The following is a 15,459-nucleotide window of genomic DNA, read 5'->3' as shown; positions in this document are numbered from 1 at the left end:
CTCTTTCTCTCGCGTCGGAAGTCGTGATGACGTCACAGCCTCCCTCTCTCTCTCTCGCGTTGCATGAAGAAGTCAATGTCGTGATGACGTCACAGCCTCTTGGCCTACTCTCCACGTCCTTGCTTGTGATCGCGCGTTGTTTCCTTTATTTGTTTCTTCTTTCTGTTGATGTTCAATGCTGCTCCGCGTCCGGTTTTGATTCTTGGAGATATGTGATAACAGTCACTCAAACGTCGATGTTGATGCTTGTATTCTTCTCGATGAAGGACATATCTTCGTCTTCATAGAATGTTTACATTTGCGTTTGATTGAAGATCCCGTTTCCTCAGTTTATCATTGACTTATTGCTGGAAGTTGATGATGATTGAAGTTCTTCGTCGGCTGATATGGTTCTTGTTAAAGTTAGTCTTCTTTGATGCTGCCACCATTGTTGTTTCTTCCGCTTTGGCGAAAGACTGGTTGTCTTTTCTTACGACTGTAGTTCGTAAGCATTACTAGTTCCTCTTTTCTTCTCTCCTACGTTGTATCTTATTAAAGTGGTTCTTCTTAGAATAAGGGAGATGATTCAAACGGATAAGTTGATAACAGTACAACAACTTTATTTCTCAACTCCATTACAAGAGAGATAGTTCGGTCATGAGACCGTTCCGTTTGATCACTAAAGTAGAACTGAATTCTTGGAGCACCACGTCGATAGCGAAACATTAGCTATCTCAGCGATTCACATAAAAAACATACGTAGTCCGCCGGCTCGGAAGTTACAAGTTTCCGGCGCAGGTTAACAGGTCAACCGCTTCCCATGGAAAGTGTTATGAAAAGTTGACAAAAAGTATGAATCGATGATGTTTTCAAACAAACTTAAACCAGGCTACTGCAGGCATTGCACAGCGTGATCTAGATTTGTGTTAGTCACGTAGGACGCTCCTAATTCACCAATGACCCCTCAGGTCATGGATTCTATTTACAGATATGTAATTATCTGTTTTCAAAACATGTATTTATTACATATATATATATATATATATATATATATATATATCTATATATATATATAATATATATATATATATATATATATATATATATAGATATGTATATATATATATATATATATATATATATATATATATATATATATATTCGCTATTATCATAACTAAAATGAAGGGCTTTACTGATATTTTAGTTTTGCATTTAAAAAAAACTATTGATGGGCCAGAAGGGAAACCATTACTTCCGAGTTTTCGGCTTTAAGAACGAATAAACTATTTTCCTGACTTCTTATCATTGCAGGAAATATCTAGCTTTGAGTTGTCTCTCTTAATACGGTTTGTTCGCATTTTCCTTCCATTTATCTACAGAAAAGTCCAAAGTACTAATGGATGCCTAAGTTTCTTCGACTTACGTCAAGGTAAAAGAGATTTAGGTCAAGAAAATCACCCCAGAAGATCTGCCGTGTTATGAAATAAACCTGAAGTATAGCCCTCTATTATCTGTCTCTCTCTCATACCTAATACATTTACACATACACGTACACACACACAAGTAAGATATATTTATATGTGTGTATGTAATGTATTCTGTATGAGGGAATAATTTTTTAATCCAAAACAAAAAAAAGGACAGTAGCTTTTATTTTAGATATGAGAATAGCATATGTGTATACATACAATACACACACACATATATAATATATATATATATATTATATATATATATATATATATATATATATATATATATATATATATATGAATTTTTTAATATGTACCAGAAACTCCTAACCTCCGTCATTTGATTTTTTCTTGTATTGCAATTATAATATATATTTATAATATATATTATATATATATATATATATATATATATATATATATATATATATATATATATGACCATTTTTCACAAACCTACAGAAAACAAAGAAAAGGAAATATACACAAACAAAATCATAATCCGTCACGTGGATAATTTATGAGATCACATAAAACCTTAGGCCCCTCGAACCCTTTTATCTGAACTTATCCGAATACTCTAGGGAAATATCATTAATTACCTTCCAGCAGAAACCAGTTCCCAAAATATTGGAGATTATGAAATATCTTGTAGGGACTGTGATAAGTCATATTTCGGTTTCACTAATAGATCTCTCTCGGAAAGATTAATGCATCATAAAAGATCAGTTACATATGAACACCACAGTTCAGCAATTTTCAATCATGTAAATAACACGAACTTATACCTGGAACTCATCCCGAATTTTACACAAGAGCAGCTGTTGATACAAATGTCAAAATGGTGGCATCTTCACTAATAAAACAAGATAACAGGAATAACCTTTCCAGTGGAACATGGGACTCGGACCGAATAGATAACATCTTTCTTAAGGCAACGATGAAGCGGATTAAGACAATTAACAGAACCCACGATGGCTCAGTGACATCCCCAGGCATCACCTAAGGGCATATCTCTTACTGTATATTTCTCTAATGAAACTCCTTCTGTTATTCACTGCTTGCTTGATAAGGGTGGAAGAAACAAAGCCCCGAAATATAGTCCTTAGATTTAAAACGTCCGTTTTAATGGGCCTTTATACTTGTTGTGTGTGTATATATATATATATATATATATATATATATATATATATATATATATATATATGTGTTTTGTGTGTGTGTGTGTGTGTGTGTGTGTGTCTTCACGTATTAAAGTTTGGATGTGTGTGTATATATAGACCTTAAATACATATATTTTAATAGTCACGCGTTTCTGCAGTTATAGACGCATATTTCTTAGAATCATCGACATTAAAAAATCATGAACAATACACGTTAAATTCCTAAATATCAGGAGAACAAAGACTTTTGTACTACTCTCCTTTAGCAATTACTTGTACTTTGACTGAATAGAATACACTGTTAACAAACATTTCCACATACCTCCTGCTGCTGGAATCGTTATTTCCTGGAATGAAATAAACGCTTGATTATTGTTTGGCCTTGGAAAAATAATTTTCAACTTTGCATGAACTAAAACTTTTGCTGATGTTTTGACTGAGTTTTTTGTCGTGAGAATAAAATCATTTAATGTAATGAAATAGCAGCCACAGTTGTCTTTTCCTTTTTTATATGAAACCTCAATTGTTGGGAATATAATACCCTGAAGAAATGTACGTTAGTTTTTTTTTTATTTATCATGCAAACGACATAAGCCTAAAGGGACATAAGCTTGCTAACAAAATCTTTTCGTTATTCTTTTGTTCTTTCTCCATGTTTTATGCCAGATCCTCCCTCCCTCTGTAATAGAGGGGCTCTTCCGTTCTTATAAGCCACACCACACATTACGTCGTTCTTTCTACATTAATATTATCATTAATTCGTAGTCAGTAAAACTAGTATATGAACACAAATTATTGCCAAACATATTTCCCGAATTAATAAACTGTTAACAGAAAAAACGTCTAACTAATTTCATTCTTAACTCATGACTGAACCAGCAAACTGCGGTAAACGAATTGTTCGTGCGTCAACCATTGAATGAATAATATCCCAAGGTAAATATTAATGAACAAAAGTTCTTAAAAATGTGTTCCAGAACTAACGAATGGTATTCTACTCATTTAACTATTGAACTAACACTATGAAATTCAGACAGTATATGTAGTCTCCTAAAATACATATTTATGGAAATAAAAGGGAACGCATATAACTCAATTGGTGAACCAAGACCACGAGAAATGTAGTAACAATACACACTCCAAACTAGCAGATTTCCTGAATCAATAATGAAACAAAAACGAAGCATGTTTTACTTATTTATCTACTGAAACAAAACTTAAACAAGTACCTGATAAATACGTCTCTGGAATTTAGAAAGGAGGAATGAAACATGTTTCAGTCATTACATTCTAGAATCAAGACAAATTCAAAGTACGTATGTGAATACATTCTTATCAAAAATCGATTTATGTATTCTATTAAACAAGCAAAATCAGCAACATAAGTCTCTCATTTAATTCCAAAAGCAAGTCAACTAAACTCGGAATAAATGAGCACAAGCTCCTGACAGATGTATCGTCGGAATCATTAATGCAGAAGACGAAACTTGCTTTACCCATTTTAATGCTCGAGCTTTGGAGACATGACTTCTGTTTCGTAACTCCCATAATCACGAGAGATTTAAGAGACACGATGATGGTATAGTTTCTGAAGAACTCTTCTTAACTGAACTGAAAGTCCCAATTACAAAGGAAATTAGGCGAGTGTGAGTTAGCAAACGTTCTCAAGGTCAGATACGATTTGATGATGTATTCAGTCCCCAACTGATTTGTTCTCTGGTAAATTGATTTGTACAGAAAAATACGCTCCTATTAAGTCATTTCCAAGAGGCACTGTTTATTACTGCAGTATTTGCACAATTCCTTCGACTATATCACTGAAATTCGATGTCACTTCGTGTATGTTTGAGAAACTGTAAATACTATTTGCAACTGTGGCTAGGAGGCTATCTGTAAAGTTCATAATTGTTCAATTATTACAGAGCTAGACACCTAAATCCATTTCACTCATACAGTGTTGAAAAACTCTTCATTTCATAGGTTTCAGTTACATGGTGATATCAGTATTCACTCTGATATATCGATGGTGCAAAAAAATGTAACCTTAATTAATATTTTTTCACTAATCCTGTTGTTCATGGGATGTACACTGTAATTGGAATCTGTTGAAGTATCTAGCTTCATCAAAATAGGCATAAAAAATTTTATTAATGTATTTCAAGTAAATGTCTCCTATGTCCTGGACAATAACTAATAATCTCATGACGTTTTTATTAGAAATTTACCTTCATTATTTTGGAAAATAACAAACTGTTATGTACAACATATTCTCAAATAGGATGCAAAATATTATGAGTACGATTAATGTGCGAATTTACTTATTTCATGCCAAAATCGAAAAAAATATATATATATCGACATAGCATATCTATAAAAGCACGTATTTAAGGATACATTTACAGTTCCCCGTATGTATGTATATATACTGTGCATATGTAAGTACATACATTCATAAACTAAAATATATATATATATATATATATATATACATATATATATATAATATATATATATATATATACTACAATGTCCTTTAATATTCTAATTCGAGTCTACCAATCGGAATTAAAATCATATCCCCCTCTACTCTTTTATATAACATTAAGCCGAAGGGGAATAATTCGTATAATAGATTGCCTTGGACCAGGGCGCGACCTATGGACTCCAATTTCAAACCCAGGAACGTCAGTGAGCTTTTCCTACTGGTCCAGGCAAATCTATTATCGAGATTCCCCTTCGTTAAGCATATAGAAAATATATTAATTCCGAGGTAGAGCGAATTAGACTATTAAAGGACAAATTGTAGCTCGATATATAGTAATATGAATCACGGAAGTTTCAAAATTGACTGATAATGACTAAGGGTATATATATATTATCTTATTATTATATATATATATAGTGTTTAATTTCCAAACATGTGTGTGAAATTTTTTTTGTTCTAGTCATGTTTGTAAAAATTGGAACTTCCTTTTAATCAAGAACTCGAGTTGCAATGATGTCAATTTCTAAAAGACTAAAATTCAATTAAATCCCTTTCTGCCGCTAACTCTTTCCCCTTCCCACACAGTAACCAGTTACCGCAATGAGGAGTTCTCGTCTTGCGTAATATCCCTTACATTTCTGTTCCCACTTCAACAAAACCAATGCTGAATTAAAGAAATCGACTAAATTACAAGACTAACCGCAAGCTCACTCTCTCAACTCTCCCTTTGTCGGCAAACGCCTTTACATGAATAAATGAATATATAGTATATACATATGTATACATCCAGATATGAACAAGCACACATACACACACACAATATACACACAAACATATATATATATATATATATATATATATATATATAATATATATTATAATATATTATCGAGATTATATATATAATATATATATATATATATATATATTTATATATATATATATATATATATATATATATCTATATATATATATATATATTAATATAATATATATATTATATATATATTCTTCTGCAATACATATTTACTGCATATATATAGTAACATGCAACTGAACACTTTCAAACAACGAAAGTCATTGCCACTACTAATTGAGGATTCAAACAAAGTACAAGACAACGCTGACTAAACTCTCATAGTTGAATTTCCAAATCACAGAAGAAACCTCTGTACTTGAGAGCTTTTCGCAACTCTGGTCACTTCATACCATTTGAACTAAGGGTCATCAACAGACTCTGACCCCACCATTACATCTTTATCTCTCATGTTATCTCTCGATTCTAGGACATTTAAGACCCTTCCGTTTATTTACCCAGTATTTGCCAGGTCTCGTTCTCCACATTCCTCCAAACATTTCAGAATTGTAAACTGTTCTTGAAATTCTTTCCTCCATTTTCTCCACACTTGCAATCCATCTCAAAACACATCAAATCATCTGGTTAACCTTGTTACTGCCGCGTGAGTGTGTATTTATATTATATATTTATATATATATATATATATATATATATATATATATATATATATATGTGTGTGTGTGTGTGTGTGTGTGTGTGTATGTGTGTGTGTGTGTCTCAGTCCTCCTCACTCCACACTTAACAAACATTTCATCTTAAAATCTTCTAAACTATGTTCTTTACATGCTTAAACTGCACTCCACTAAACGAAAAAAGGATCAAGAGTTACTGTCAATCTGAAAATGTGTATATAAAAATTCGCCAGCATGAATTTAAAATAGAAATATTTAAATTCAGGGGAAAAACAAGCACACTCCACCGGTTATTTCCTGTTATTTAATTGTTCATTCAGCACTTAACTTCAATATCCTTATGGCCGAGAGCCAGATATTGTAGTTTTTCAATTCTCGAGTCTACAAAGCAATAACAAGAGAGGTTGTCGCGCAGCAATAACTTTGCATGAACCCACGCTTGATTTACCCAGACTTTCATGTATATATACATACATACATATATACATGTGAGCGTATTATATGATATATATACATATATATATCATATATATATATATATATATATATATATATATAATATATATATATATATAGTTATGTTTATATATATATATGTTGTTTGATGCATATATATATATATATATATATATATATATATATATATATGTGTGTGTGTGTGTATGTATGTATGTATGTATGTATGTATATATATATATATATATATATATATATATATATATATATATATACAGAATGTGTACCTTTTTGAAGTCAGAACCACTGTTCTCGTTGCTGGATTTAGATAATATTAATAGTTGTGCTACATTATATGAAAGCAAAAGAGATGTCGTTGTTAGAAAAAAAATGAAAGTTACAGAGGTAAACGAGAGGGGAGAGAATTTTCGGCAAATATTTCGGACGAAGCTTGATTGCTAAAAACACATGGTTTCCAAAGAAGAATATTTATATCTATAATTGGGAAAAAGTCACTTTGATTATGTATTTGTACAGATTAATGGAAGGGCAAGCAAGCTAATAAGGGTGGAAAAAAGTTAATGATTCATATGGGATGCCGAGGGAACGGTGTAACTAATCAGAGCAAGTGACTCGGATAAGAGAGAAGCGATGAGAACATTTAGGAAAAAAATGAACTGTCCGCTACAATTAGACATGGAGGAAGGAAGACTAATTTAGAACTACGTAAATTTCGAGGATGTGGTCATACGGACAGCAGGGAGTGGTTTTAAAAGGGCAGAGAAAGAGGGATTAAAAACCGAAAAGGATAAGATTTGCAGAAAAAGGTTGAGGGAGAGAAAAAAAAGATTACGTGATGTGCAGTGGCATGACAAAATAGATTGTCTGCAGGCATACAGGAGGAGGAACGGGGACGTTTAGAGAAGACTGATAGTGACAGGGAATGCAAGCAATTAAAACAAAATAGTGATGCGGACAAGAACGTTAAGGAGAAAAAAAAAAGTTCCTCAACAGTAAAGTAAACTGAAGAGAAGTAGGTTAATGATCGCATGACTCTTGAAATAAAAGAAGCAAATGAAGAGGTGAATGCAGTCCTGGCGTTATGTTGAGCATTTTGAAGATTTTTTAATAGAGGATATAACTGAGGTAGAGCAGAATAGCGCAAGAGCGGAAAGGATTGCTATAAGGTTCAGGGTGATTGTAGGAATTACTTTTATGATCATCAGGATGTCAGTTAATTAGCCAGAGAATGGAAAGACAGCAAGAGTTGGAGGGATTATAAGTGAGATGCTGTGGTGCAATGGTGATCAGAGATACTGGCTGAACAGGGTTTGTAAAGGATGCCCACAAGAGACAAAGGTTCCTACAGAATGGGTGACAGGAAGGAATAACTTATTCATTGCATGAAAGTGGCAAATGAAACTATGAGAATTGTAAGCACAACATTACTTAGTACACTAAAGAAGGTGAAGGGCAAGCTTTTGACGGAAAATTTAAAACAAAAGCAAAACGCACTGACAGGGGGTTAATCCTGTGTATTTACACAAGGATGGAATTGTGTAGAGAAAATTTTTGTTAAAGAACGGTTACCTGAATTTTCGAAATATAATAAAAAGAAGCTGTATACAGCATACAATAGGACCTAGAAAAAGCAGATGACAGAATCACTAGACAGGCAGTGTGGAGGGTGCTGAAAATGTGTGGCATGGAATATACGGTACTGAGATCAATCAAACTCTTTTCACAATGGAAGTGAAGCGTGTGTCAGAGGGAGGGTGACTAGTTGGGGTAAATCTGTGCGAGACCGATGCACTATCTCCAAAGAAAAATGTATATAAAACAGCATGGGAGACATTTTGAAAGGAAAAAATTATGCAGAAAAAAATGGGAATGTTTGACAGTTAAATTAAGGTATATATAGATAACACGAGGAACTTTTATTTAAGAGGCGATATTAGCTCATTAATACAGGGAATATGATGCAGGGAAAAATGAGGTAGGCAAAAAAATGGACATTTTGACGGGAAAATATTGCGTGGAGAAAATAGTGAACAATTTGCAGCGGAAAATGAAGAATGGGTTAAAATAGCTAGACATCGGGGTGGAAATATAAATGTGGAAAATAGTTAATGAATGTGAGATGAACTTTTGCCGACGAAAATTAAGCGAACCAAATAATGTGAAAAAATCTTGAATTAAAAAAAAATGGACGACATGACAGGGACATTTTGAACTAGAAAATGAGAGTTAAAAAAGATGAGAGCACACCGAGACTGCGAACTTTCAACAAGGCTAAATAAACCCTTCACCTATCCACCAGCAGAAAAAAATCCTTTTTTCAGGTCTAAACCTCACAAAAAAAAAAAAAAAAAAAAAAAAAAAAAAAAAAAAAAAAACAAAAAAAAAAAAAAAAAAAACAAAAAAAAAAAAAGTGGCAGTCTCAATCCAGTCTTTGGTACAAATTGAACCATAACTTGATCTGCACCACCACTTAAAACATAAAATTCAACTCTTGACAGAATATTGAAGACACTACTAGTACATTTATCGAAATACGAATCGCAATACGAGTCAAACCTGTCTTCGATAACGCATGATAAGGTTTTATATTACTGGTAAACAATTGACGGGTAAAGCGAATCAAATTTAACAATAACAAAGCACAATAGAATTTGTTATGAATCGAAACAACTGGAGGGTAATTAGGGAATGGAAGCTAATCAAACACAATTCAGTTATTTCACGGAATGCTAAAAACATTGGAATTTTAAACACACTGTCATCTCAAAACAGAATCTATTTAATTATTTAAAAATGAAGAGAGCAACTATTTCATGATTAAAATGTAGAGAGCAATTATTTCAAGTTTGCATAAAAGTTTTGAGAAGGGGAAAAAATGACTGACAATAAGAGAAGCTCGTTTTCTGTCCAGACTTTATAATAATCTGATGTCATTTTATATTTTCTTCTGCCACTTTTCAAGAAGAATGATTGTATCCGATAATTTCCCTCGCCGTGCAAATTCTAGTTTTCAAGTATGAGACTCAATCAAGATTTTCTTGCGTAACTGTTATTTTCCAAACATCTAGTACCTCATGAATAAAGCGTGTCTGCTAGACAGGTGGGATCTCGTGTTTTTGCTCTGTCAGGAGGCATGGTCCACAAGACATTCCATTTTCTTTTCACCGAAAACGATGAATTTGTTATTGGTTCAGGCTTTTCTTCTTCCTCTTCTTTTTATTATAATTACCTGGTCTGACTCTTGGTTGGAAGAATTACCAAAAGAAAATATCAATTTACCCATGAATATCTTGATGGAATCACAGACTTGAAACTTTGAGCTTTGGCGAAGAGAGGGAAATTATCGGAACAAGATATAATACTTACTGAATACTGAACAGACGAAGACAGAACAGAATTTTTCATTGTCAGTCACTTATCCTGAATTGTCTAGCTTTTCTTCTAAATCAGTATTGGATATCTTTTCATTCATTAAGTTCCTTTCGCAAAACTGTATATAATTAACTTAAAATACTTTCTATATATATATATATTATATATATATATATATATATATATATATATATATATATAATATATATATATATAAAATCATTTAAAGTGACGGCGCACTGAAGGATCCAATGTCTTCCAAAATTCGAAATACTTAACCATCCCGATTGATAACTGAATTGAGTTCAATTAGTGCCAGTTCCCTAATTACCATCCAACTGTTTCAAGTCGTGTCAAATCCTATTATGCGTGAGTGGGTAGTTAGGTTTGATCCGCTTTATACCCAAATTGCCCTTCAATTGTTTACTAGTAATATGAAACCTTATCATGCGTTCTCGAAGCAACGTCTGACTCATATTGCGATTTTGTGTTTCGATAAATTTACCAGGTGTGGCTTCAGTAATATTGTTAAAGGTTAAACACTGTTTAATACTTTTGAAAGTCAAGTTAATCTTACGTCAGCACAGGCTTTTAATCCTGGATTTGGCTTTAGAGGCTCTCGCTCTACGGCAAGGTGGAACAGGAAGCATTAAAAGCTGGTGTGGAAAAGAACTCTTAACTAACCAACATACACATAAATATATATACATATTATCGGACCAACCCGGCGCTGTCCGGGAAAACTGAATGACAGTGTATGGTAGGGGAAAGGAAGAAGAGGAGGGAAGGAGAAGAGGCAGTGAAGGGAAAGGAAGGAAGGGAAGGGAAGAGGAAGAGGGCAGGGAGGGGAATGGGAGGAAGACGGAGAGGTGAAGGGAGGAGGAATGTGGAAGGGAAGGGGGAAGGTGAGAGAGGGAAAGGGGAGAGGAAAGGGTAGGTGGATGTGAAGGGGGGAGGAAGGGAAGGGGGAAGGAGGAGGAGAGGAGACGAACTTGGTCCTGTATTTATAGAGAATAAAAGGCATTTCCACTGAGCAAAGACAATAAAAAGAAAAATATTGCATTTCTACGATACCTGGTCATTGTGTGTGTTTGCGTGTGGGGAAGGGGGAGGATGGACTTATTTTGATACTGTGTGATAATCTAAATGGGTTTTTTTCTGTTGTGCTTGACAGAATTCGCCGCATTACGTTGGATAAAGGCATCTCGTTTGTCCCGAAATTCTCGGAGGACGGGTAGGAATCGAGAGCGGTTAAGCTTAGTTCACACATTCACGCATCAAGGCACGCATGTCCATGCACGAGCGGAAATTGGTAGTTGGCAACAGCTGACGTAAATACAACGTAAATGTCCCGTAAGTCATATGTAAGTACGTGAGTACGCAGGGCAGCGTCGAGGGGGTGTCGTCACGCACCACCCGAGCATGCGTGGGGAGCCACGAATTTTTCGAGATGTTCAAAAGATACGTGGGGTGGCCACGTCAACCGTCCTTTAGCGAGGCATGGCGTGGGGCCAACATGGCGGAAACGGCGTAGTTGCAGGGAGCGTACACAATGTCCCACGCAGCTCCCAGGGTTCCCGCCCCGCATTAACTGGTGTCTCCACGTGGTGACTGAGCAGAAGCGGCAACCGCGCCGGTCCGCAGGTACCCACGACGACATGGCAAAGCTGTACGTTGGGATGAAAGGGTGAGCGGCGGGCTTACAGGTCAGTTGCTGTATTTTTGTGTTGTAAGTTTTCAGAAAAAAATAAACATATTTGCCATGTCATATCTTGCTCTCTTCTTGTTCCATTTTCTAAGTATTGATGAGAAAAATAACATTTTGTTGAACACCTTCTTTTATTAATTTAACTAGAACACATCAACATACACTAATGAACTAAGAATAAAAAATATTTTTTTAAAAGACATATGGAACCACAAAGAATATGTAAATAGAGATTACTGATTTATAAATAAATACACAGTATTGCGTTTAAAATATATTACTGTAAGTGTTGGAAAGAATAAACAATAAAACATTTGCAATATCATATCTGGCTCTCCTCATGTTCCAATTTCTAAGTATTGATGAGAAAAAATTGAAAACTTTCTTTTATTAATTTAACTAGAACGCAAAAAAGAATACAAATGAAATGAACTAAGGTTATTAATAACAAATATGACATAAAGCCAAACCGACTAACTAAATACACATTACTGAATTATAAATCAATACACAGCCATTGAAAAATAAGAAAGTCGAATACAATATAACAAATAACGAAGAGAAGAAAATGACAAAAATATTTTAGCATATCAGATATAGCTTACGTTTAACCACAGCAGTCGATCATAATCTGCATATATATCAGATTGAAATTGCATCTAGCAAATAAATTAAACGATTCCTTTATAGGCCTTTAGTACACCAAGGCTTCCTGATTTAATGTGTTGGATCTTTCCTAGATACTGACCCCCGATGGATTTCGGGGGTCGTTTTCTAGGGCTAATATTTCTCGGGGGTCGTTATCTTTATGATGTTTACATTCTTTCGTTTGTTTTCCAGGTAATCCCCAACGGGATTGTACTAAACACGCCGCAGAAGTGGATATCTACCAGGTTAAAAGCCTTGGGGGTAGGAAAGATCCAATGTGTTCCTTTAGGGATGAACGTATCTAGCCCCTCGCTGAATGCATCCACGTGGGCCTGAGATCTAAAAGCTTTGTTGACATCTTGAGTAAGCTCTACAGCATCCTCCTCTTCTCCGGCTGACTGCTGTACAACTTCCGGAATAATTTTACAATACCTATGTAAGAAACAGATGGACCAGGTTTCTTTCATCTCCTTCTAGCCAATCTTTCAATTTCTTCATTGGTCCAGGATTGACGACTTTTGACAGGCAGCACTGAAATTGCTGAAAGTGTAACAATTTACATTTTCGTGCGACTTTCTTCCACAGGTATCCTCTTTGCTTTAAGAAGTTTAAAACTCCAGGACCACTATTACTTCATTCAAAGAAATCATTCAATATAGCTTAACAGTAGCATAAATTAGCCCCTGGTCCATAGTCTGTAGTGAGGGAAATGCGCTTAACATTACTATTCGTTGTCATTAGCTCTTCCTCAGACATATGCAGAGCGTAGTTATCCATCAGGATGATGGCCCTGACATAATACAGATGGATTCTTAGCAGTGCTTTATTTACCTGAATGCATGGTCAAAGAAATAGGAATTCATGACATTAACACGCCTTCTTTCTGCGATGAATAATAATGGACTGGTAGAGAAAGCTTTATGCAGTCCCAACAACACACGGCTTGATACAGAGGGAGCGAGCTATCAGCATTGGTAAAACAGACCTGCTTGAATGTTTTATGGTAGGCAGAGCCGTAGGGACTTCCAAAACAGACCAGTCTCGTGAATTTACATGAGGATCCGACTTTCGCTTTTCAGCCTATCTAACTTCTGACGGAAAGAGTCTATTTCTTTTATGAGTGTGCTCAATGCCTCTCGAATCTATGTCCAATCTTGTAACTCATGGTGGTTAAGGAAACATCCAAAAACTCTTCTTCACTTTGCAGCTTGTTCCACTCACGGTCTAGGTATAATCAAGGTACCTTGGTATTACGATCTCGACTCTCGAGATCGACAGGTTCTTAAAAATAAGCAATTAGACCGTAGTGACTGACGACAGGTGACAAACAAAGGAGGGAGGAGCATAACAAAACCAAAAAAAAAAAATTACCTTAAAATTAGTTTATTATACAAAATATACAAAATGTACGAGTGAGTCAGGTCCAGTGATAAACAAAATAAACATACGCAATGAATTAAATAATAAAGGCAGCAACAGTAATAATCCAATTAAGTGATTCTTGTACAATTCAACAAACCATTTCATAAGCAGCATAACTAATATAACAAAAGCAACATCATATATATAAAAGGACCACGGTATAAATGAAAAAGCAGTGCAGTACATAAATACATATACAAAATCAGGCAGCATAATACACAAACACATTGAAAAAGCAGTGAAATAAAGATTACGATAAATGTAAAAACAGCAGCATAATAATAAATGAGAATTAACACTGAAGCGGCATAATGACACAGAGCAAAACAGGATCACTTCCTCAAACAAGGACGACAACAGTCCAATGCCGGACGATCAAGACAGAGCCGATACGACAACCACCTCGTCCTTGGAGACAATAGGGACATCCTCCTCGAATGCTGGATTACGATCGAAACAGAGTTGATACAACAACCATCTCGTCCTCAGATACAGTATGGAAGTCCTCCTCGACCACTGAACGATCAAGACAAGGTTGATATAACTACCAACTCGTCCTCACATAATCTCCGCTGCTCTACTGCCAAGACTCTGCCTCTCTGCCGCTCTGAACCTGACTGGTCGTTCTGCCCTTCAGAACCTGACTGACGAAGTTTGACGCCATCCAACAGACGTCAACTCGCCAGCAATTAAAAACAAAAAACCAAGGAGGCAACAATCCACCAAGGGAACAATCGGCAAACGATTGTTCCTAACACTTGGTATAAATACGAATTCCTAGACCGTGATTCCGCTAAGTTCAAAGAAACATTAAATTGGACGCGTGTTAGGTACAGAACCTCATTATCATTTTTACCGGGCTCGGACTCATCTACTAAACTGAGGTCCAGTAAGTGAAGATACCCCCCTACATAACATATATACTTATGAATAAATTGAGATTAAGCATCCTTAAAACATTTCAGGACCATCTTGACAATAGATACAGTTTCACACAAATTCAAATTCATTTAAAATCTGTTGAGTTTGTTAGCTTAAATGCATAGATGTATGCATATAAAACATGTGTTAGGTTCCCTTACAAACATCCTCTCAATATGGTAAAAATGCATTAGTGATTTCTTCTTTGTATTTTTTATAACCTATTTCTTAAATATGAAAAATATTCCAAGAACACTACAATAAGTTTCTAGTCAAATACAGAATGTAACCATCAGTTAAGTCGACTGCCCATTATAAT

Source organism: Macrobrachium nipponense, chromosome 8, assembly GCF_015104395.2.
Source record: "Macrobrachium nipponense isolate FS-2020 chromosome 8, ASM1510439v2, whole genome shotgun sequence".
NCBI classification, from domain to species: Eukaryota; Metazoa; Arthropoda; class Malacostraca; order Decapoda; family Palaemonidae; genus Macrobrachium; species Macrobrachium nipponense.
The sequence above is the reverse complement of the archived record's forward strand: the minus strand, read 5'-3'. Positions refer to the sequence as shown.